This window comes from Episyrphus balteatus, chromosome 3, assembly GCF_945859705.1.
Source record: "Episyrphus balteatus chromosome 3, idEpiBalt1.1, whole genome shotgun sequence".
NCBI lineage: Eukaryota > Metazoa > Arthropoda > Insecta > Diptera > Syrphidae > Episyrphus > Episyrphus balteatus.
The window spans coordinates 129606376-129629885 of NC_079136.1; the positions used below are offsets into that span (position 1 = coordinate 129606376).

The 23510-nt window shown below is 30.5% G+C and overlaps 1 protein-coding gene across 7 annotated transcripts in view; it reads left to right on the plus strand.

Annotated features, from left to right (window-relative positions):
- The window catches only part of LOC129915942 (uncharacterized), a 175489-nt gene that overhangs the window by 72267 nt on the left and 79712 nt on the right, over positions 1 to 23510 (plus strand). For 6 of the 7 annotated variants that reach the window (XM_055995662.1, XM_055995665.1, XM_055995666.1 and 3 more), the window contains one exon: positions 13320 to 13492. The gene's annotated coding sequence lies outside the window, so the exon portion shown is untranslated. Of the gene's footprint in view, positions 1 to 11693; positions 11715 to 13319; positions 13493 to 23510 lie in introns of those variants that run through there. The other variant, XM_055995667.1, reaches the window with a different exon arrangement.

Below are 23510 nucleotides of genomic sequence, written 5' to 3' on the forward strand. Positions count from 1 at the left end.
GGAAAAAACGGGGCGAATTTTAAGTGCTTTGGCCATCACACAGCCTGCCAGAAGCAGATACAACAGGGGAAAAAAAAAGAAAATACCGAATTTATAACACCAAACTGCTGCTGCTACTACTGCACACCCTAATTTGCACACAATCGGCCAACGGATGTGATTTGGTGCGACAAAAACAACAACAACAACAACGACATTGTGGATGCAGTCAAATTCACACAGGAGAAGAAATAATTTTTAGTGCAATTGATGTCATTTGCAATGGGGGGATCGCAGACACCCTCCAAATTGCAAAGTAAAACAAAATCAACAGCAACACCAATGACATTGATTGAATTCAGTTTTGCACTTCAAGTTAAAGAGGAAATTTCCACTTTTCATTTAGGTTTCCAATGTCTTTCTCAGATTGTGCGGTTTTATATTTGAGTTCTGGGTCTTGAGGCTGAGCTTTTGGATGTAAAGTATGCCAGTGTTGCCGCTCTTTAAATTTAGGAGCATTTTTTAGAAATTATCTACAATATTTCAAAAAATCATAATTATAGTGAGAAAAAGAGAGAATGAGAGAGAAGAAATGTGAAAGACTGAGAGGAATAGGGTGATAAACAGAGAAAGTGGGGGAGAGAGAGGGATAGAGACAGGAGGAGTGAAAGATTTTTAGAAATTATTCGCAACATTTCCAAAAATAATAATTTTAGGGAGGGGGGGAAATGAGAGAAGGGATAAAAAGTGATATAGAGAGAGGGGGAGAAAGATAGGGACGAGTGTTTAGAGATCAGAAACGAGATACCAGAGAAAAATATACAGAGTGGAAATGAATGAAAGAGAGAGGGAAAGTGAAAGTCTAGAGGTTCAAAAACAGATGATCATCCAAAATTTTGAATTAAAACGTAAAATTCGTTTAGTTAAAAGAATTAAGTCTGAAAAAAGAAGCAAACGCCTTCAAAAGTAACCTCTAGGAACACTGCACAAAAAGAACAAAAGATGACAAAAAAAAAGAAGTAAAACATTCCTAGACACAAACCCCACACACTTGTAGGATTTATGGAAATCTGATCATTGTCAGGTGCTTTAGTTGCCACAGCTGAAGCTCTCTCAAACAAAGAGTATGCAGGTAATAACTTTTATACTACCTACAACAATGCAACTCTCTCATCAACATTCAAAGAATATACCACAATCCAGAAGGGGGAACGTGCTCATAATATGAAATTTATTGAATTAATGGGTAATCAATGCCCATTTTATGTGTGTTTGAGCTACGGATACAGAATATTCCAACGGATGAATGAGTTTTTTTTTTTGTTTTTTGACCAACCGACCGACCACTAACCAATGAACAGAAAAGAAACGGGGTGTGTTTTTGTGCCTTCGTTGTACATAGGATTTGGATTCGATACGAACCATCATTATACCACAGCGTATAGGTATCACAGCCGGTTGAATTTATGTCCAGATATTTTTTTTTTCGTTTGTCGTGACAATAAAACGACCAACGTGTGGTGCGTGAGTGCTTGCGTTGTTTTCTTCAAATTTTTTTTTTCTTTGCTTCGAAAAAAATGAAGAAAACGACTTTGACCAACTTTGACAAAAAATTATATTATACTCTCTTTGTTTTTGGACAACACCTTCAGGCATTTCTTAATGTTATTTTTGCTTCTTATTCCGGGGGTAGATGGAGGTAGTTATAGTTATATAGCGGTATATTAGGTGCCAACTGTTTTACAGGTCAATGAACAACATATGGTTTGCTGGCCATTGTGCGTGAGTTAAAGACAAGTTTTTTTTTGTAATTTTAACTGAGCAGCACCAGCACACGAACAAAAATTTAAGGAAGTAGTTGAAAGTCTTTCAATTTCCCCAATTGAAGAGGTGTTTTTTGACAAGTGGTTTGTTTTCTTTTCGGTTTCATTTTAAGAAAGTGATTGAAGTTTTTGACTGGTATTTAAAAATTGACATTTTTTTCATAACAGATGGACTGAAGAATTTAATTTCACTAATTTTAGAAAATAATTTGGCATTTTGACAAGAGTGCCAACTATTAAAGGGCATCAATTATGATAGTTTTCCAAATTTAAAAGTTATGGCCTTAACTATCAACCTTGAGGAACTCCATCAATTTCCTTTTCTTCTAGTTTTTTTTTTATTCTTACAATGTAGTAAATTAAATTCAAAAACATTTTGGAAAACCTTAAATATATGCAAACAAAATTGTCAATCGAAAACGAAAAAATAAATAGAAACAAACCTTCTACCAAAAATCCTTTTTTTGTGACTATGGCATTGTCGGTAAATGTTCTACTACTGTTGCCAAGCAGCCCAATTATTTTTTATTTCGTTCTACATCTTTCCTCTTCTCATTTCTCTCTATCTTTATTCATATTTTTTTTTTACTTATTTTTTTCTTTGTTTTGTTTAAATATCATCCACGTATGCTGCTTATATAACGCGTTTCACCATCAGTGAATTTGCATTCCCTTGTGTGTGCATAGGATCGAAACTTTTTAGCCTCCCTTTTGGATTTTTGCTGCCCCCATATTCTCATTTTCATGTACTCATTTTTTTTTTCTATCTTCTTTTAGGTACTCTTCTTTTTTTTGTGTTCGTCATCGTAGTTGTCGTCGTTGTCGTAGTCGTAGTCGTCGTCGTCGTTGCTCCCTCGACACTCATAAGGCGTATCCTTTTATCCTTGAAAGGATCCATTCGTTTTGCAATGTTAGTACTTTAGTCCATCTATACGACCAACATATACCTACTTCACACATCCCCCAGCCCTCCCCCCCTCCCCATCTAGGCCGCCCACTAGAAACACCTTTACATCCGGTTCTTGTATAAAGATAGCACCCCAAAATGTGGGTTGCAGTCTATGTGTAGATGTACGAGTACGTACTATCGCACGTATAGCATTTAGCACTCGACTTTATGTGTGACACATTAGATAGTATAGTTTCCCTCTCTGATGTGTGTATATGCTGCCTGGGACTAGGACTAAAGCTTATGCCGGTACCGGTGACGGTGCCTGTGCCAAAGGGATGTTTTGAGTTTGCTATATATAGGTTTTTAGAAAACGACAACGATATGACGAGGACTTGGTTATAACGAAGGGAGTTTGGGAGTTTCTACTGCGCTGTTGGTGTTGTGGTGGTGTTGCTAGCTGCTACATGCGAGAGTTTGTGAAAAAGCACTTTGGGGGCTCGTTTTTGTGTGTCGTTTCTAAAGAAGTCAACTCCACGCCGCAATCCACCTTCCACTCTACCATCAAAACTGCTATACCACCATTTTGAAATTTTGTGGTAGAGTGAGTAATTAAAAAGTTAACCCTACCTTCCCTCCCCCACACCTCCCATTGCTCCCATGTTATAGAATGTATTTAGTCTTTTCAAGCAGTTTCATTAAATTTACAAGAACTGTTAAGACTTTTCGTATTTGTTATGTCATATATCTTTCTGATTACTTTAGCACAAGGATGAGCCAAAAACGACTTACAAGACAACTCATCCCTTTTTTTTCTCTTAAGCTCCATAGAAAAAAAAAGAGGTTATTCTGGATTCAACTCGATCTCCGATAGACACAGAGATGAATAGGACACTTTAATAGAATAGGACATTTCATCTGGATGTCCTGTAGGTACTCGGAGTGTGTGTATGTCATCGATATATATTTTCTTCAACTCATAATAACGATTATGATGATGATGATGTGCCAAAATGTATAGATATTTTCTCACTCAAGCAAACGAAAATTGTATAAGAGTCCTGCCTGTTCTCCTGCATTTCAGGGATAAGCTGGAAATTTACGATTTTCCAGCTTAGAGCTATTGAGTGTCTGCGACGAGGACGGGATTAAATCGATGTGTATATGTATATGGTATTTATTGAAAAGTTTCCATATTTATGAGAAAAGAAAAAATGAAATTTTAGATCTATTTATGATGATGGTGCGGTGTTCATCATAAATTTGTCTTTTCTTATTGGTGTCTGAGAGGATTAAGGATTTTTCTTTTGGGGAAGAGTGAGTCAAATCTATCATCCAGATTTTTGTCATTTGCATAATAATGGTGAAATTCTCTCTCACAACGAAAAACTAATGGAAATTTGCTGATAATGATATTTTTTCTTAGGTAAAATTGATTTTTTTGAGACTTGTTATTTGATTTTAAGGCAACTCTATAAATTCGACTGAAAAAGGTAGTTTTGTGACTAGGATGAATTTTTTTTTCTTCTTAAATTGACCATTGTTATTTTTTAGATTGCAGCTTTTTAGGCATTTCAGCAAATTTCAAGGGCTTCACTGGTATATTTGCGTCACTCTTGCTCCACCCTGTGGAACGTCCTGAAAGTCGACAATAGAAAACAAATAAACTACATTTTCAAAACTTTGTCGACCTATAACTTTCTCAATATTAACATTATTGAAAAATTTGCTTTATTTATTGTCTTAACCCTCTTTAGGCACACCTCTTTTTTGTGACGTTATAGGCACACGGTGCGAATTTGGTTTATATTTTTTCATGTCGCTAGAACTTTTTTCGGTCACAATATTTTATAGAGAATCAGGTATTAAATTGATGTAGAATATTCCAAGGAATTCGAATATTGTATTCACAATTCCGAAAAAAAATATTTTCACCCTTATAAAGGGACTTTTTTATGACCACTTTTTTGAAAAATCGTAATTTTTTTATATTTGTCGTGTCAAATTCGCACCCGTGTGCCGACATAGGGTTAATATTTCTTTATACACCCAAAAGAAACTGAAATATGTGATAAGAACGAAAATTCAAGATGGCCGCTAAAAGGTGAATTTCGTAGGTAGGTTTTTTTTACTTTTCAATAAAACTGAATGTGAACTGTATCGTATCAAAATATAATAATCTTTGATAAATTTAACACCAGTGCCAATAATTTTTGAAAATAAAAAAAAATTATTAGCAGCATATGGGTAGTTGGAAAATTTAGGTTAAATGGTATATGGGTGGGTGGGTGAAAAAGTGGGGTGGATGTCAAAAATCGTATTTTTTACGATTTCTGTCAAAAGTAGACCTCCTATCGAAAAAAGTTAAATGCAACAATTGTAGATAGTAAAAGTATCTACACACAGCATTTACTCAAACCATTTTTTTTTATATAACCTCAAAAATATTGAAAAAAATGCAAAAATACGATTTTTTGATTTTGTATTTTTATCTTTTCCAAAAATGGTTGGATTTTAACAAAACTTGGTTAAAAGTTATTTTGTTGTGTTTTCTATCTATTTTTTGAGCAAAAAGTTAATTTTTTGATTTTTGACGAATTTAATTTGAAAAAATAGCCTATTTGTCAATCAAAAAAGTTACCGAAAATTTTTTTTTGATTTTTGACTTGATTTCCACTTTGTGTGGAAAAACTTTACTTTTGTTTCAGAAAATATTCAGAAAAGTTAAAAAAAAAACAAAAAAACCGATGTTTGAGATCGATTTTTCAGTAAATGAATATTGGCGAGAAATAATTTTCCATGAAAACCAAGTTATACTTTTCTAATGGCCTTTGACCGTTTTAATTTGAATCAAGTATTAGAATAGCTCTAACGTTCAAAATTCAATATCTCAAAAACTTTGCATTTTTGAGATATTGAATTTTGAACGTTCAAAACACTATTTTTGTGAGGTTTTGACATGGTAATATCTCAAAAACGTGGTGTGATGGAATTTTTCTTACTTCCGATTCGAGCTCAGCGCACAAAAAACCATAAGAAAAATATACTTTGATTTCTATAAAAAAAAAAAACTTTTTGGCTACCTAATGAAATCGAACAAGGCATTCGATTTTTGATGCCCTGTGCAGTTAGTAAGGAGTAAGTTGTATCACATCCTTACTTACATCAAAAAGCTATTATCTTCAATTATTGTAATCGATTTTGTCCACTTTTCAGAAAAAACAAAAATGTTAATATTACTTAAGACTCACTTTTGGTATTAATAAAATAGAGTCCATTAACAAAATATCAAAGCCCAAATAAACACCAGTAGCCTAAATTCAATGAATCGCATCATCAAGTTGCTAAATGCCTGATGTTTCATTCGAAAAATCACTTAGTTTTTCCTCTTCTCTCTCTTTTCTTTGTCAATAAAATAAAGCCTCTTTAATATCACCTTATGACAGATTCATAAGAAACAGAAAGATGTTCTTTTTAGTCTTTAACAAGACCTCATGCTCTTGGTTACACCGCAAAGTGATTCACATAAATAGCTTTCTATATCTATCTTTCTATAAATTTCAATTGGATTCATACAAAAGCACCAGCACAACGTTCAACAAAAGCGATTTAATCAAATTGCAAACAACATCAAGGAACAAACAAAACAAAAAAATGAAAAAAAAAAAAAATAATAATAAACAATCAAATAAAAAAAATTGTATCTCATTGTGCCGCATCTGTCCAGAAGAGATCACAGGCATCCATCTACGAGTATCCAATATGGCGATATACCTAAATATAAACAGAAAGGGGAGACAAGGGTAGTGTTTGTCATTCCTCGTCCAATAGAACGAGTAATAACTGTAGGTACCTTCTAGTAATGGAAGCACACAACTGTGTTTACACAAATTGATGTGAGGGATGATGATGATGCCATCGCCAAAGTGCACTTTGCACTTTTCTATATTCACCAACAACCAGAGATGTCTAAGCAATTGCAGCCGGTTTTTATGTGTATTTTATTTGAAATTTTCACAGAGATATTAAAAGTGAATTAGGTCTTCTATAGAATAAAAGCCTCCTACTACCTGTTATGAATATTTCGCAAAATATCATATTTTGCAATAAAAAACCATACAAAAATTACTTCTCTGAGACGAATATGCCGCGATGACGATGGGACTTATGATTAATTACTTTCCGCATTGAATTCAATTAATAATGTGAATACAATTAGGTTCGCTTATATGATGTAGGTAGCGTTGCAGCTTACAATGAAACTATAATTAAATAAGTTACGAAACTTTGAGTTTTTTTCATTTATTTTTGTTATTTTTTTTTTTAATTCTCTTGATGACTTGTGTCTTGTGTGTGTGTTATGTTTGCTGTGCATTTTAAGTTTTTAATTTAATTTAGATGGGCAAGGCAAAAAATAAAATTATGTAAACTCTTGCCACTAGAGGGGGTATATGAACAATATGAACATGATTTGTTTAAAAAAAAAGAGAAGAGCCTGATGTCAGGAACGAAATCGAGATTGAATAGGGCCTGAGATGAATTATGGAGCTTAATTTTTGCACGCAAAAATGTACATTAATTTTAGGTTGTTCGTCTGTCAAAACTGAATTGAAATGCAGTAAATTAGGTGTCAGCCAATATGAAACTGATTTGCAACCTGATTTCAACTAGTTTTCAAGTAATTTGAATCATATTTATAATTGATGGGAAAACAGATTTAAAAGTAATTAAGCCTTAACTACATTGACCTAAAAAGTGAACAAGTACAAAAGTTCAAATTTTCAAACTGAGTTTTTAATCATAAAAAAAGTATTTACAAAAAATAAAAAACAATAACAGACTTGTCTGAGTTAATAAAAATGCAAGTCGGTTCAAGTGAACTTGATAATTGGAAAACCTGTTCGGGGTTATGAATTCACAAGTGGCAGCGGTGGTGCGAAGCGTAGTGCGTCGGCCTCTCAACCGCTAGGTCGTGAGTTCAAGCCCAGCTCGGGCAATTTTCAAAATCAATTGAACATAAGAGACTTAGCACCACTGAAAGGAGTCTGATGATCGGGTTGGTCCCCGTGAAATAGCTATAACTCCAGCCTATGAACTTGGTGGTAACACACACAAGTTGTTGTTGTTCATTCAAAACCTTCAATAAAAAACAACCACCTATTCAAATATAATAACCTCAAAATTAATTTGTTCCAATCGAACCTTGTGATTGACTGTCAATGATGAGTTGTCCCGTGATGATATGTCCTGTGATAATGTTAAGTTGATCTTAAAAATATTCAATGAGAGCCCCCATTTTCATTCAGTGAACAATTGGTTTTCAAAGAAATAGCCAATCCGACCCTGGTAATAGAACATAGAATATTAAATGCAAAACTGACACAATGACAGCTGTCAAGTTTGTTTGATAATTGTGTTGAATATTTTCTATCAATTTGACAAGCTCTTTAAAAATAATCTTTTGTCTGAATGATTTAAGACTGACGTGATATACTTAGAAAAATAAATGAAATTCAAAATAATTCATGACCAAGAAAGAACGAATATTTAACAAAGCATACTAAATGCATTTTCATTTTTTGAGAAGAGTTGATGTTCAAAAATTCAATTGTTATTGAATAAATAAATTAATAATTGTTGAAACATAAATTACACTAGTTTACAAAATTATAGTTTTTTTTTAGTTGGTGTGCTAAATTTGAATCCGAAGTCAGAAATATTTGACCAGCTCTCGTTTTTGAACTATTACCGTTAGAGATTCATCATACATTCAGTCAAATACATTCATGTGGGAATTACTGTCTAAAACCAATTAAATTACTGTTACAAACCATTGTTGTATGTGTTGTATGATCTGTGAAATAGGCCCAAATTATTACTCCTGAAAAAAAAGATTGTTACGAAGCTACTTTTGGTATGAAAAATTAAACTTAATAGTAATGAAAAACAAATATAGTGTTCTCTATGCCTATAGACAGAAGAACACAAACAGATTTTTATTTGATATCGACCAACAAAAAGGATCTTTTTTTTTAATTCAAATTGAGCTTGGATAATATATCCTTGACAGGGTTGATTGAAAACCTAAATCTTGCTCACAAGTTGTATTTTTTCTATTTTTGACTTCTCTGATTTAACAGAAAAAAAAACTCTTAGGTATAGAGAAAAATACTCTTGTTTTGAATTTTAATGAACCTTAAAAAAAGGCCTTTTTTCACCATCATCGCACTGCAGGGCACTTGAAAATTGTTATTTTTATTTTCTTCAAGAATGCACACCCTTCTGAGGTTTTATTATATAAAATAATCAAACTCATTCCCAATCATTAAAATCTCTTCTTTTCCAACTGTTTTGAGTTTGAATACCTATAAAATTTAAAAAAAAAAATTTAAAAAAAACATAAGAAATGGTAAAACATATCTTTTACAACTACTGTGTTCTGTGTTTTCTGAGTTGTCTGTTTTATATACCCTTTATCCAACCTTGAGGGTGTTTTGTGCACACTTAAAACTTTAAATAAGAAAAAAAATGAAAACGAAGAGAAAAAGGATGATGTTCAAAATCTTAAGTTACACACTCTGCCATCACTTTATGTACGAGAGAATGATTTCATGGCAGAGTCGTAAAAGTTTAATTTTTATACTCCAAAGGGCTTGGCTTTTTAATCGACTCTTTTTCTTTTCTGTCTGTCTCTGTCTGTGAGACTCTGGGATCTATTTTAATTTTTATTTTTTTTTTGTATTTTTTTTTTTACAAAAAACCTCTGTCCCAGGTTGTGGTGCAAAAAGGATATATATTTTATACATTAAAATTGTGTTTTTCGTTTTATGGACTTTAATTAACTTTAGAAACGAGCAACCACGACGACGACGACTATGAACGTTGAAGGGATAATGATGACGGTTTGCTTTGCAATGCGAACATTTCAAAATAATAAATGTTAAAGTCATGTCCTGGTAGCTCATAAAATTTCAACTGCATTTCTCCGCCAAAATGTTCACCTAAAAATGCACAGATAGATCAAAAGAATTATATACACGCATTAACAGGGTGATCTTAAAAAATATAGAAAATTATAGGTATACAAAAATTAATACACATTTGAATTTAATGAATGATAACCAAATGGCAAAAAAAAAAACATATTTCACAGACGTTTCATCCCAAATTATATACTCAGATATTGTAATGTTGTGGAAACAGAATAAAGGATATGTGGAGGAGGTACGAACCTTAACCTCAAGATTCATACAATATACAAAAAAGATATTGAATACGTTCCACAATTTTTTAACTATTTTATTCAATCCACTTAAATCTCGCCAAAATAAACAACTCTAATTATTGAGAATACAAGCTGTGGAACGTAATGTTGTAATTTCTATTTCATTAATTTTCTATTAATATTCCATTTTCTCCAATTAAATTCTGGAAAAATAATGTTAAACTGTATTTTAAAATTCAAATTAATCAAACAGAAAATGAAAATGTTTAAATGCACCCTGTTACAAAAAAAAAAAACCATCTAAGTTAAGTATCTTTTATGTCTGTTAATCATGAAGTCTTTAACAAAAAAATAGAAATTGAAATAATAAAGTTCATTTTGCCACATATTTTGAAAATGAAAAACATCCAAGAGGGCAAAATTCTCCCTTGAATTAATGAAGTTAAGTTTCTTTTAGTATTTTATTAGCAAAAAAAGTAAACCAAAACAATAGTAAAAGTTCAGAAATTTACCATTAATGCCCATCAAATTGATTGAGTTTGTTAAAGAAGTTTTTGCTTTTGGTAAAAGTTTGTTGAAAGTTCCATTGGGCACAATAATTTAAGAATACATATGAATAAAATAACTTTATTAAAAGTCATTAATGGAGATTGTTAATGTTCATTAATGTAAACGTAGACAACAAAACGTACAAATATCAAAATACTAACTTCAATGGTTCGATAAATCATTAAAGACATATCAAAAATAGTATGACTGGCATAAATAGGAAATCCTTAACACGAAGTACAGTAAAAACACATTGTCTTTTAAATTTACCAATAACCATTTTCAAACACTTATTGTATTGATTTGATAAGTTAAAAATTCTTATTGGTATAAATAGTGGTCTAAGACACTTTGATAAATCAATTCTCTGTGAAAATTAACCATATTTTTGCAATAAAAAGCATTCCTAACTTATATACATACTATTTTGAAAAAGAAAATTCCATTTAAACGGCCGCCATGCCAAATTTTCTTAGAATTTTTAAATTTTCTTACAAACCTACATTTTATGTATAGCTATTTAAAAAAATTAAAAAAAAAAAAAACGCTCCAAGAATTTTCAAACAAAATTCCTAAAACTCTTTGTTATACAAGAAATCAAATAACATAGATAAAACCCATTTAAAAAGGTGTTCTGTAATTTATTGAAGTACAATTTAATGAAAGAATTTTAATAACTTTTTAAATACCTACTTTTGAATTTCTCAAGTTTAAAATTCATTTATTTAAACTGATGTAAGTTCTTCAAATTCTTAACATTTTTTGTCATTGCATAACTTTTTAATATATAACCATTTCTACTCTTAAATCAAGTTATTTTTATTGACTTTTAAATTCTTACAAAGAAGAATAATTAATATTATTATTATCTTCGCCGCCTATTTGTCTAGATAGTTTCATTTACTTTTGTATATCTTATCTCTCATTGATAAATAAAATTTATTTTTTAACGCAACATTTTATCAGTCTATTCACTCTACTTGTTTTTTAAGAAACGAAGATTATAATTAGGATTCTTTGAAAAAAAAAAAAATAATGATAATTTTTTATTAATTAGAGCTTCAAATCAATATGGATCAGTTTTCAAGAAAAAATAATACTAAAGATAGTTTTAAGCTTTCAAGGAAATTGGTGTTTGCAAAATTTGAAAAAAATCTGAAAAAAACTATATGGACTCAGTCGAAATCAGATTTTGGTTCTTTTGTTGCTTGTCGACTAACTGCACGCATACAGACTTTTTTGATAAAATGTAAGTTAACCAATGGAACAATGTTCTCTGTCATCTCTGGAGTCCTGAACTACGTCCCCCAAAAGAACAAAACACAAACTCCTGCTTGAGAAATAAAAATCAAGTTCGTTCATTTTTATGATTATTTTTAGCAATTTCTTCATTTTTCTATATTATATTGAATGAACATTTATTTCATTCAAACCTTGTATGGGTTCCTGCTGCTGTCGTCCTGGGTAAAATTCTCTTCATTTCAATTTATTTCTTGAAAGAAATCATAAAAATCTTTTCTTTTCCATCTAAGGAAAATGAAAATGGAAAAAAAAAATACTGTCACTTCATTCACCATTGTGTTTTCGCGCTCAAACCAACTATAAACTTTGTATGGTCGTCATCTAGTATAGAGGTAAAAGATAGGTTATCCTAAAGTTACTTGTGTATTTTTATGCTGAAATAGGGGGATCGTTGTTTTTATGTACGACTTTTCGTATCTGGTTGATATATGTGTGTAGGTATGGTGCGGATGTAGATGTTTATGATGATGGCGCAAAATTTATATAATGCACTTGTAGGTTAACTCTGTTTCTATTCTTTGAATAGAGGATACCTTCCAATTTTATCTCACTCCAAAGTCTTCACTCACAAATCCAATTTATAGTTCGAGGGTTTTTATGTTTTCTGATGGATACGCTCAAAATTTTACAAAAACTTTTGGTTAAAGTTCCCGATAGAAGAGTTTTTTTAACAGAAGAACTTTTCTTATAAAATTTAACAATTTTTTGTTAGTAATTTGTGAATTCTTCGGAATTGCGACATAGTACAAAAATCGCGAAAACAATTTTCGAAAATCGGCAAGTTACTTTTTAGACCTTTGATTTGGATTTGGCAAATTATAACAAATTTCTCCCAACTCCTGATGTTTCCAAGACATAGCAAAATTTCCATCAATGCACAATTAAAGTAGCTTGAAGATCATCATAAATTCAAACTAAAAATAGCAATGGTCATTGGTCATAGTATTCCACCTTGTGGTACTCCATTTGAATTTAAAGATTTTTTTATAGGCACATTTAGAAGAGTTTAACAAGTAACTTCTCCAGTTACCTTTCTACCGAAAATTAATAATATTTCCCGGACTATAACCGACTAAATTGTAAGTGAAAAACAACACCAAAACCATTCCGTCAATGAATAGGTTTTTGGTCGATGATGGTTGTTGAAGCATCAGCATTGTCAACGTCAATGAAGAAAACGACCAGAAACCCAGAATGATGGTGGCATCACACAAGAATGACTCTTTATATCTTTTCTCTTAAACGACCACGCGGCAACATTGACAAGGACACAATGATGACGACGACGCAACGAAACGACGTAAAACTACGATGAACCAGAAGCGACCAAAAGACGTCTTTTCTGCATTTTATGACTCATCAATTTTAAATTTTCACATTTTCCCATTGTTATTTTGGTACGATAAGAATCGAATACATAAATTCATATATACGCAACGCACACAAAACTACATATAGATTTTGAGAAAAAAAAAATAAACTTTATTTTTGTGCAAAATTTATGACATTTTTGAGTGATGGCAAATATTTTTTTTTTTTTTTTTCATTTTAGAATTGAAGCCGAAAAAAACCCATAAAGTGTGTGTGCAGGAGCAAAATAAGAAAGAAAGAAGAATATTTTAGTGTTGCATAAAATTTTATGGAAGAAATGGCGGCGGCGATGACCTAAAAGGAAAATTCTACTCTGCACTATAAATAATATCCCACCCAACAGGAACAGTCAAGGTAAGATAAAGTGAACAGACATTTTTTTTGAAATTCTCCATTTAATTCAATTAATTGCATATTTGTACTCAATTACACTTAAATTTTATAATTAATAAGTTATCCAATATTGTTACCAATTTGTTAAAGCTGGCTGATATACAGTTTTTTATTTTGTGTAACGCTCTCTAAATCGTATTGCGTGTTGCACAGAAACAACAAGAAAAAAAAGCAATTTGTGTGCTCATACAATTGCCGATTGTACGCAATAAAAATATAATCACTCTTAAAAGCAACAACAAAAAAAAAATTAGAAAGAAAATGAACACAAACTAAACCATCAAACAGTAATGTCAACTAAATTACCCTAATTTTTTTTTTCTTCTGTTGAAATATCACACACGTAGAAAATAAATTGACAGTAATTTCCGGCAAAAAAGTATTTTTTGTTTTCTTTTTGCAAGAATTTTTTTTTTTTTTTCTTCTGTGACAATTTTTCTTGGTTTGAAATTTAATGGGCTCTTTGCTGCCTTTCGCTGTGGTTAAGTTTTTTTTTCAATTTTTCTTTTTTTTTGTAATTTTTGTTGCCAAGCGTGTGAAATATCATCAAGTTGGTACTAAACATTGTTCCAACTAATTCAATAATTTGTTCTTCCATTTGACTAATTGAAGAGATTTCAAATGATATGGCTGAGGGCGTTTTTAGTTTGAAAATATTTATAAAATAGTTTGTTTGTGGTTGCCAGATGTAATTTCTGAGAAATTTAGTATGAATTAGTTGGCCTAGTTGAATGGTTAATGACGATGGGTCATGAGGGTCTGATTAGAGATTAATGTTTTGTCTTTCTGTGTTTGAAAAATATTTAAAATGTCGAATGAAAAAATGTTGTCGAAAGAGTTTTTTAAATTAAGATCTTAGTAAAAAAATTTGTTAATTACTCATATTTTCAAAATGGTGACCTTTCTCTATCTGGAAATTATGGAACTGATCAATGGGGTCACTATTTCAATCACATCTATTAAGTTTGAGTTGTTGTCTCTTTAAAGATGTATTTAAACTTAAATAGTAGGCAATTTATTTATCTTTGGATGCTATTCAAAAAGTTGTGGACGCGAAAAACTGGAAAAGGTCAAAAAATGTTTGTTTTAATTTGTAAGGAAAATATTTTTTTTTTTTTGTTTCGGTGTGAAGTCAAATTAATTATTTTGTATTTTAATATTTTTGGCAATTTTCAGTCAAAATAAATGATTTCAGCACAAAAAAACTTCAGAAAAAGTAAATAAATCATTAAAGTAAACTTTAATTCAAATCTGATCCGGGAAGACGATATTTGAAGGAGTTTAATTTGATGAAAAGATAGGTTTTTATTTTGTCTTGTTAAGAACCGATTCAAACGCTCAGTAGAAATTTATAAATTGTATAAAGATAAAACAATCTGATCTTACAACCTCAACTACATACATTCATATTTAATTAGAGGGAAATTTGTGGACGGATTTTGGTTTTTCTAAGGGTAGTGTTATTCTATTAAAAAATTAATAGAAGATTGAAAAAAAAATGTATGACCTTTGGCAAGCCTATCAAATTTGCAAAAAAAAAATCATTAAATTCGGTTCAGTCGTTTCAATCTTTTCAAAAATCAAAAATTTTTGGGTAACTTTTTTGATTGAAAAATAGGCTATTTTTCAAATTAAATTCGTCAAAAATCCAAAAATTTACTTTTTATCTAAAAAAAAAACATTTAAAATAGTTGACAAACATAACAAAGTAATTTTTAACCAAGTTTTGTTAAAATCCAACTATTTTTGTAGTAGATAAAAATAAAAAAACAAAAAATCGTATTTTTGCATTTTTCTGAATCTTTTTGAGGTTATATAAAAAATGGTTTGATTAAAAGTTGTAGACATTTTTACTATCTACAACTCTTGCATATACCTAACTTTTTTCGATAAGAAGTCTACTTTTGACAAAAATCGTAAAAAAACTACGATTTTTGACACCCACCCCCTTTCAGCAATTTGTATGTAAGCAATTTGTTTTTCATATACCATTTAGCTTAAATTTTCCCAGCACCCTTAAGCTGTTAATATTATTTTCAACTTTTGCCCTCTGAAAACCGGATTGGCACTGGTCCAAAAGCTTGCGGCCATTTTATGAAAAAAAAGGAAGTTTTTTTTCAATTTTGAACTTTTGGTTTACGACTTAATTTTGAAATTACTAACTGAAACTTTGTGTTTAGTTAATATTTATTATTTATTCATTGAAGAATTGATTTAGTTGTTTCAAAATGAGACCATAAAACAGCTTTAAAAGTTCATCCGGAATTTCGAAGCAGCATCTGCTGCTCATACTGCCCATAATTTCGTAAAGGCCCTATCTACAAAATTTTCGATTTTGATTTTTTTGCATATTTGGAGTTAGGGCATTGTCTCTGATTTATCCTCATTTATTTTTTTAGCCTAGGTCTTCAAATACGTCAGAAAATTGAAAATGAACTTTTGTTTTTTTTTCATTTTTATATGAAATTTGCGATATTACATTTACTATTTCCCTCTATAACTCAGAACTAAGAAAAGTGTAGTTAGGGCCTTTACGAGATTATGGGCAGCATAATTGGGTTACAGGGGTTTGTTGAACCTGACTTCATTAAGAAACTATACCTTAATTTCTTTCGATATCATCAACCGAAATCATTTGAAGGACCCAAAAGCCTACAAATTGCTAAAGATTTTGGTAAATCTATGTAAAAACTTTTCTTACTTTATTTTATCGAAAATAACTTGTAAAGAGTGTTTCCTAAAACTTAATCATTAGAGCCAACAAAAAACGTGTTCAAGTAAACTTCTAAATCAAGAATAAAACGATAACACACTTATAGGACTTCTCACATCACAACGAAACCATGTAACCAAACCAGAAAAAGAAAATGAATTGAATGAAGAAAAGTCCAAATGAGTCCCAAAGTTCGCATAAGTTATCTTTCCAATATCTAAACCTACTTCACCCTCTGAGCAGTTTCTTATTATATCATTTGAACGCTCATCTCTCTAACAATGATTCCCCAAAAGACCACTTGGGATCAAGACCACCACCACCATCGACAACCACCAAAAAACCCCTAAGTCATCTAAATTTTCCTATTTTACTCTCTACACGAGGAGAGACTATATAACGAGCAAATGAGATTCTGGTATGTGTATCGATTTATTAACGACAGCTGGTTGTTATATATATATCTCGCTCTCTCTCTCTGTATCCCCCCCTTGGGAGAGCTTCATCACATGTCGTAACACAGCTCAAATATATTTATATCTGTCTCAGAGCTATATAGCAAGCAAGCAAAATGCTTTCACGTGTAGCTACGTGAAATTCCCTCTAAACAATCTGTCAATCAGCGTCTAACCAGTAATCCCAGTTTACTTATTCCGTCAAACCAAACAATTGGAATAAATTTTCGTCGACGATTGATAAATCACCCGCTTGATCGCGTTCAATAGAAAAGGGAGAAAAAAAAAGGCCCTTAATTTCCTTACAACACAAAACGATAATATAAATTCGTCACAAAAATTATCTTAAATGCTTTTCTCTCATCTAAATATTTGACAGTGACACACTCTGACTAATCGAAAACGGGCTTCTTTTTTCTTTCATTTCAAGGTCATATCCTTGACGAAACTTCTTCTTCGGGAACAATAAATCTTTGAACATTTGATTGTCTGTAACCTACCCCACGATAAGAACACCTCTCAAAAATGTGTACAAAACTTTTTGTTATTTATTAACACATGCCGAGCAAGACTGTAATCGATTGTTACATGAGAAAAAAATGAAGAACAAGTAAAAAAAGTTTGTCGGAATGTCTTGACGAAAATTAAAAATAAAGCTCTTCCATGTGCAGAAGCGATGTAAATCGTCCAATTTTCTGAAGAAATTTCTTTGGAAACTTTTCTCCTTGTCATTTTTTTCAAAACTCCTTTAAGCGATGTAGGTGTAAAGTTTGACTTTTGCACAGAAAAGTAAGGGGAAAAAACCTTTTGGGTGTCACCCTTCATGGTAAAAATAAACCTCTAGCAGAAGGTGAAGTTTCGGGAAAAAAGCGAAAACCCTCGGGATGGAAACCGAACCGCATTGAAAAACGTTCCCTACACATTGCCAACCTCGTATTTATGTTGATTTATATGAAAGGATTTACCCCAAGCCCCTGAGAGGGAGATTTCAACTTAATATGTCTCCCAAAAGTACGAGTGTATTACTATATAGCTGGGATGCCTTTGAATATTAAATAAGGGATTAGGTGCGGGCTCGAGGAACTTAGTACATCTACATAAATTAATAACAATAATTCGTAAGTTTAACAAAGTCCCCCTTTTGTCTCTCTGTCTTGAGACAAGGTATTGGGTTTCACTTTAATTTCATGTTAGAGAGTCGTCGAGAGTATATTTGCAACGCTTTCCACAAACACTCAGCAGCATAGCAAAATGTGGATTACAAGAGGCTTATGCGGCTTTTCACTTGGTGGTGTCTTTTGCAATTCTTTTCGCACTGATTTTTTTTTTTTTTCTGTTTGTTGTAATTTGCCAACTCTGACAAATAGGGGGCATTGCTTGACCATCATTCGGTTTTTTTTTTATCGAAATGGAAACGTGAGTTGGAACGTGCAAAAGTTCAAGTTGCAGGCTTTTTTTTTGTTATTTTCATTTGGTTATGGTGAAAGTGAAGACTTTGTTAGAAAGATGGAGACAAAAGAGAAGGAGTGGCTTGATTGTGAGTTAATTATGTGGGTTAATCTACATTCAAAGTGCGCACCATGATAATTATTGCCTCCTCTTTTACTCTGAATTAAGGTTTAATGCCAAAATGGTATCATGTCATTCTCTCTTTTTGGACTCTTGTATGGGTAACCAACTAGTTGAATGACAATTTTAGCTTGTGACACTCTTACCTATCATTAGATAGGTATTTTCGTACAAAATGGGTAGCAAAATGTGAGGTTTCACTTAATGTTGAAAATACCACACAATTTAATAGAAAAAACCATGAGAAAGCTTTTTTGTTTGAAGGTCACAGGGCAAAACTAAATGTCTTGCAATTAGGAACAAAAGGGAAATTATAATAAAAAGGAAACAAAAAAATAAATGGCTATTTGGGGAGAGAGGTTATGCTTGAAGTCTTAAAAGGTGAATTTTGTGCTTGGTTTTTATTAAAAGAAAAAACAATATAAATTTTATTTTGAAAACGTGCGATAAGTTCATAATTTTTGAAAGGTCTCAAAAGGTCAAACCTTTTAAAAAGCATTTTGTTTATTTCATATTTTTTTTTTTTTTGTGACAGCTTTGTAAAGTTTTTAGTTTGAATATTTTTATACACTTTTTTTTGTTGTGAATAAACTTAGCATACAAAATACAGAAAAAATAAAAGAACTGGAACTAATCCACTGAAAATGAACTAAAAATGATTACATATATCGATTTTACATCACATCTTAGATTTTGTGTCACACCCGTTACAATATAAATACTTTCGATATCGATTTTTTAAAGACTTATTCATTAAAAATAAATATAAGACAACATTTTTAAACAACCACAAATTTTGAAAAGTGGAACAAATTTATTTATATTATCGTTTTTTAACAATTAAGTAAAAAAAAATCGACTCTATGAATATATTTTCTACAAATATTCAGCAAATATTTTTATGTTTAAATCAATCATTTCAGTTTATTTTTGTTTTAATTTTTTTTAAACAAATTCAAAAAATGGTTCATCATTATATATCATTTTATTTCAAATCACACATTTCTTTGTAAAAAAAACATCACATATTTGAAAATAAAAAAAAATACATATTTAACACAAAAACGTTTCTGTTGAAATTCCTTAATACAATTTAATTGAATTTTTTTTTCTGTTGTGACTTTTTTTTGTCGATTTCATTTAATATTTATCATATAAAACAAATCCTTTCAGCTTGCTGTTGCCGGTGATAAATTTTATTTGAAATTAATTTATTTTGATATTTTCTCAAAAATTGAAATTAAAAAAAAATTGAAAGAAAATGAAATACACTCCCGTCAGCTGATGATGGGGTAAAAATGTGTTTATCATGATGAGTTTTTTTTTTTTTTTCTTTTTCGATTAAATTGACTCGGGAGGTATTTTTTTCAATTTTTTTGTCAGTACCACCCACTCAACTCGTTCCATTCCATCTACTCCCCCAGCAATCAGATAAATTCATTTTTCCTTCACTTGGCAAACTTATTTATTTATTTTTTTTTTCTCATTTTTTATTTTTGTAATCGAAAATGAAGTGACAGGTACCAAGGTACGAAAGATTACATTGTGCCATTTGATAGGAAAAATAATATTTCAACTTTTTTTTCTCTCCACCTTTTCATGTTCGTCGTAGTCATTGTCAACGGTGTGCAAAAATGAATCTCATCATGAAAAATATTATTTGATAAATTCAATTTGTAAACAAAATTGAATTTTATAGATAAAATAACTAAGTTTGATGTAAAAATATAGTAATAGAGTGTTTTCGTTTCATTCATTTCACAAAAAAATTAAGGAATAAACAAGTTTTTACTCAGACTATTTTTCAGCCTGTTGTCTCATATTTTGTAATCATTATTCCGATTAATTTCCTTTTTTATTTATATTTTCTCAGTTTTGAAATTATTTGAAAAATTTTCAATTTTTACCAATTGAATTGACCTTTTTCAAAACTAAATTTATTCCTTTGTAGACCCTTTTGCAAATTAAATTCAATTTCTGGTAAATTTTTAAATTTTTAAAAAATTGAATTGTGTTAAATTAATTGCCAAGGTAAGCATTTGATTTTGAGAAGATGAATTTTATTTGGAAATGGGTAAGGTTAATTCAGTTTGTAACAAATTAACTTTTTTTCTTGCCAAAGAACAAATCCACATCCACATAAAACTTACTTAAAATAATTCTAAATGGCAAACAAAAATTCGAAGCTAACAATATTTTTGAGTTCATTATTTTCTCGGAATATCCAAAGTAATCTAAATAAACTCGAAAAGAAATATCCAAAATTATAATCGATGAAAAACAAATCGATTTGCAAACAAAATCGATTTATCGAAAAAATATCCACATATCGATGTATCAAGATTTTTTTAATACCTAATATTTTTAAACTTAAAATATTTTTGACCCGTTAATAGTTATATTTTGAAATGAATAGCTACTATCGATACATATCAATCGATTTTCAAAAATTATCGATTTATCGAACAAAAATATCAACATCCATATTTTTATCGATAAATTTAAAATCCATATGTATGTAAAAAAAGTACATATTTTGACATTTCAGTAAACCAATTTTTCTCATGAGGCAAGATACAAGCAGTTTTGACATTTGCCCCCAAATTGATATACACAAAAGTTACCGATATATCACAAATTATTATTGACAAATATCGATAATTTTATTTAAAATTTTCTATATTTGACACTTTCTTCATAAAATAACTCAAAATTTAACGAACAAAATTTAAATTATAATAAAATCTAACTTGAGACACACTTTAAATTTACATAAATTATAAAGCATCCCCACAATTTTAATATTTTTTTTTCTCATTTTAAATATAATTCAATTTCAAGTTCATCATCTCAAATTTGCAAAAACAAAAAAATTGTTTTCTAATCAAAATTCAGAAGAAAACAAAAAAAACTACCCAGTTCCTTAAAAAAAACACCAGCAAGCTGACATCTTTTAATATAAATACAAATTTGTATTCCCATTTCTCCTGAGATCCTTTTTATTTCGAACAAAAACTTTTTCAAGTCCAATTTTTCACACCATTTCTATATAAAAACGAAGAAGAAGAAAAAAAAATGTCCACCCTCTTGCTGCTCTTTAACACTTGTCTACATTCAGCTTAACAGTAACTCAATTCAGCAGCTTGATTGAAAATTGTTCAAAATAGCAAAAAAAAAAAAAAAACGAACTTTCCTCTCGGACTATACACGTACAACGAACGACTCAATATACGACACGACTTTTATACGGATGCAAAGAGAGAAAAGTATTTTAAAGTACACTTTTTTTTTGTGTGTGCACTACGAACCTTCTTTTATATTGACGTAGGTCGTTGATAGTGTATAGTGTGTGTGTGTGTGTGTGTGTAGAGAGATGTGTGAAAGGAAGTAGTTTTTCGTTATGTCAAAGGACAAATAATGTCGTCTTATATAAGTGGTTGGGTTTTCTGTTACTATTTTTTTTTTTTACTTTTTAGAAGGGTGAGGGAAAAAGAAACCTGCGAAAATCTATAGAATTTACTTTTAAAAGAATAAAACAGAAGAAAATTGCACAACAACAAAAAAAAAAAACTAAAAAAACATAACGACAAAGTAAAAAGGGAAGACTTTCCGTCCAAAGTCCTTTCATCTCATCTTTATTATCCGCCGACAACGACGACGACCTAACCTATCATTGAAAGAAATCGCATTGTGTAAGGACAATTACGGAACTCAGCAATTTTCTTTTCCCTTTTATCCCTCCTCCCCATCTGTTTCCTCTCCTCCCTCTCATCATCTTTCACTTCTCATTCTTCTCTTTTTTACTATTTTATATATTTTTCTCTTCCTGTTATCTATTCAACACACAGAGCTCATTTTTCGCGGTCAATAACTTTAAGGGTTTTACCTACTCACAAAAAAAGTACGTATACGCCACAGGGACCCAAAGTAAACCAGGGTTGTTTCATGTGTCGCGTATATATTGGAATCGGGATAAGGATTTCTTTTTCTATGGAAAAGTCACAATTTTTGAGATGTTGGTGATGACGTATGAGAGAATGTGGAGGTGGTGTAAAAGGGAAAAATATCAAGTGTGGGAACTTAAAAGAAAGAAAAGAAACTGTCTTGAGTTGTGTTATGCAATTTACTTGGAAATATCACCCAAGGGTGTTTTCTCGCATTAATATTTCCTTCTTCATTCATATGTTTCTTTAGAGCCAGTTTACATATATATATTTCTTTTTTTTTTCTTTTAATCCAATCATATACAGATAATGTATTTTGACAGAAAGTGTAAAATGTCATTTTGTATTTGTATTTTTTTTTTTTTTTTTTTGTGTCAACGGGGATGTAATATACAAGACATGACACATTATGTCATCCTACGCACTGGCATTAAAGAAGAAAAAAAAATAAAGACTATAAAACGTTCAAACTTCAAATTAGACGTCAGATTGACACCTAACACTGTGTTCGCATGGGACATGTGCATTTAAATTACTTTTGACTTAATGGGATGTGGATGTCATTTAGTTGTCTCGTTAAACTTACTATTTTATTTAAAAAAAATTAATATATTTAATTTGCCAATTATTATTAACTTGTCAACACTGCATTAACTGTCTTTTAGAGGTTTTTTTTTTAGGTATAGGAAATGCACAAGTACCTAATTATGTCACTTTTGTTTTGAAACTACATAATTTATCTTATTAAGATTAAATGAAACTAATCATTTTGTTTTGTCATCAATGAAATTTTTTATCAAAAAAAATATGATTTATTAAAAAAAAAATATACGACAACTCTCGTTTGGGTCCCTCTGGCGTATACGTACTTTTTGTGAGTAAGTAAAACCCTTAAAGCTATTTATTTTCAAACTTATTTATTTTTCAAAGTATCAAAAGTCACTCGCCACTCTATTAATTAGTATTGTATTTTAAACTGACATTATTATTATAAAAATTTGAGTTAACAACTTCCTTATTGAATTCTCTTAATTTGACCCTGAAATTTTCTAAAAAAAAAAAATTACTGTAAGTTATTGCATTTATTTTTTTGAATAAACAAAAACCTCAAAACACATCAAGCTACTTTTGTTTATTAAATAAGCAATTTAAAGCAATATTGCCATAGTAGAGTCTCAAAAACAGAAGCGCCATTTAGCATGAAGCTTTTACAGCCTCCAAATTTTTTTTTTTTGTTTTTGTTTGTAAAACATAACAAATGTTTTATCTGACTCACTCAATATTTCAATAGAAAAGCA